Here is a 2,512-nt window from a genome sequence, read left to right as displayed (position 1 = left end):
CTCTCTCTCTCTCTCTCTCTCTCTCTCTCTCTCTCTCTCTCTCTCTCTCACGCGTGCAAACACACAGACACACACACATACACGCACACAACCTCAGGCCAAGGAGGGCAGAAATGCTAAGTCCATTCATTATAAATCACTTCTAGAATAGATGCCCATGGTGTTACTGCTGCAGCTAGAAACTGGAGAAGAGAGCAAAAACATAAAATTTCGTAGAACAGAGGTGTGGGGATAGGGAAAGAAGGAAGGATGAAGGTGATTATTATATAAGCTAAGGGTTCTGCTACCTTTATCATTTACCAAGACATCTGTTAGAACCCAGTCACCTTGACTTTCTTTAAAACTCAAGGATTGCATTCTTGGTTCAGTCATATGCTGCAAACTTTTTTTGCGTGTGTTGCTGGAGAGACAGCGTGGGTGCTGGGAACCAAACTCTTATATTTTTGGTTTTGAGCCTAGCCTTTAACGGCTGAGCCATCTCTCCAGCCCACTGCAAACATTTTTAAAGATTTATTTTATGTGTGTGAGTGTTTTGCCTGCATGTATGTCTGTGCACCGCGTAAATACTTACTGCCCATAGAAGTTAGAAGAGGGCATCATATCTCCCTGAAACTGGAGTTGTCATTTGTAAGTCATCATATGGGTAATGGGAATCGAGCTTGGATTTGTTTGTTTTTTTGTTTTGTTTTGTTTTGTTTTTTGTTCTGGAAACTCATGGACTACGCCTGCCTCCCAAGTACTGGGACAAAAGGCGTGCACTCCACGCCTGGTTCTTCTTCTGCAAAATCAACAAGTGCTCATAACCACTGAGCTATCTCTCTCTCTAGCCCCAAATGCTGGAAACATTTATTAACTGTCAGGTTTGAAAGAAATCCTCAGAACCAAGTGTAGAGAGCAATGTGAAACCACTAAAACTGTAGCAGGCTATCTGTATGTATGTTTGCAGGTGAGGAGTCTAGCACAGGGATTACAAGAAGAAGAAAGGGATCTTACGGGAGATATGAGATGGTAATGGATTGCATGTAAAAGAAAGCAAAAAGGAAGACTCAGTGGGGCAGAAAGGGAGCCAGCTGGAGGAGGGAATGACTGAGAACAAAGTATGAGGATAACACATACAAGGATGCGATGATGAAACCCAGTACTTTCAGCTTCGGAAAAGTCAAAACTGTATAATATTTGGGGTGGGGGCATGTGCCACACCCTTCATTCCAGTCAGATGATCCTCATAGTTGGCCATGACGTGCTGTACAAGGCTCGGTCTCAGGTGGCTGAGGCTAGTATAAAAATTTTCAGTCTTGGGCTGGAGAGATGGCTCAGCGGTTAAGAGCATTGCCTGCTCTTCCAAAGGTCCTGAGTTCAATTCCCAGCAACCACATGGTGGCTCACAACCATCTTAAATGAGGTCTGGTGCCCTCTTCTGCCTGCAGCCATACATGGAGCCAGAATGCTGCATACAAAATAAAATCTTTAATTAAGAAGTGTTGTCCTGAGTTCAATTCCCAGCAACCACATGGTGGCTCACAACCATCTTAAATGAGGTCTGGTGCCCTCTTCTGGCCTGCAGGCAAACACACAGACAGAACATTGTATACATAATAAATAAATATTTAAAAAAAAAAAAGACTTTAAAAAAAATTTTCAGTCTTACTACTGAAAAGGGATTTGTTCCTACTTGAAATACCACATTTGAAAATGTCCACCTTTTTGTAAGATGCAAATGAAAAGAGACTGAAGGTTATTCTGTGGGGGCGAAGCTCGACTTGCATTGCAGTTCTCTAGAGAAAAGCAGGCAGGAGAATGACGAGTAGCTGGTGGCGGGGATTGCACGCAGCTTTGCTTGTTTCCAGGTTGTGAGCATCTGTCCTTTGTGTCTTGGCAGAAAAAAAAAACCATACAAAATTATCACCTAAGCACACTTCTGTTTTAAGACCTAGAAAACAGAGCTAAGCAAATGGGCTCTGGCACCTTGGCCAAACTATTTGTCTTCTATAAACCTTCTATAAACCTCAGTTTCCTCTTGAACAAGATAAAAATTATGAGGGTTGAATAAGAAAATGGTTATAAAATTGGCACGGTAATTTCTTAAAAGTATGTGGGTATTGTCAGTTTCCCTTGGCCAAAATGTTTACATAATTTTTCTGCCTGTTTTCTGTCTATAAAATGAAAATACAGCCTGTTTGTATCTTTTAGAGCATATCAGGAAAGCTGAGAAGATGGCTCTGTGGGTAAAGTTTTTGTTGTGCAAGCATGAAGACCTAAGCGCAGATCCCAGCACACATGTAAAAAGGCAGATTTGGCATGCACCAGGAATCCTAGTGCTTAGAGGCAGGAAGATCCTAGGGATTTGCTGACCTAGCCAATCCAGTGAGCTCCAAAATGTACTAGAGGAAGACAACCACCACTGACCTGGCCTACATACACATACACAGCATGCACACATGTATACACCACACGCATATTAAGTTAAAGGAGATAATACCTGTAAAATCACTTGGAGCTCTTTAGTTCTTAA

The 2,512-nt window shown here is 42.1% G+C and overlaps 1 long non-coding RNA gene across 1 annotated transcript; it reads left to right on the top strand.

Moving 5' to 3' along the window:
- Positions 1-1,303: 1,303 nt before the first annotated feature.
- LOC126496048 (uncharacterized) lies at positions 1,304-1,621 on the top strand. Its single transcript, XR_007590277.1, has 2 exons — positions 1,304-1,402; positions 1,539-1,621. It is a non-coding gene; the product is annotated as an uncharacterized lncRNA (long non-coding RNA).
- The last annotated feature ends 891 nt before the right edge of the window (positions 1,622-2,512 follow it).

Source organism: Alexandromys fortis, unplaced genomic scaffold, assembly GCF_014885135.2.
Source record: "Alexandromys fortis isolate MF-2015 unplaced genomic scaffold, M_Fortis_MF-2015_v1.1 scaffold_910, whole genome shotgun sequence".
NCBI classification, from domain to species: domain Eukaryota; kingdom Metazoa; phylum Chordata; class Mammalia; order Rodentia; family Cricetidae; genus Alexandromys; species Alexandromys fortis.
Note: the sequence above shows the minus strand (reverse complement) of the source record. Positions and strands in the feature narration are given on the sequence as shown.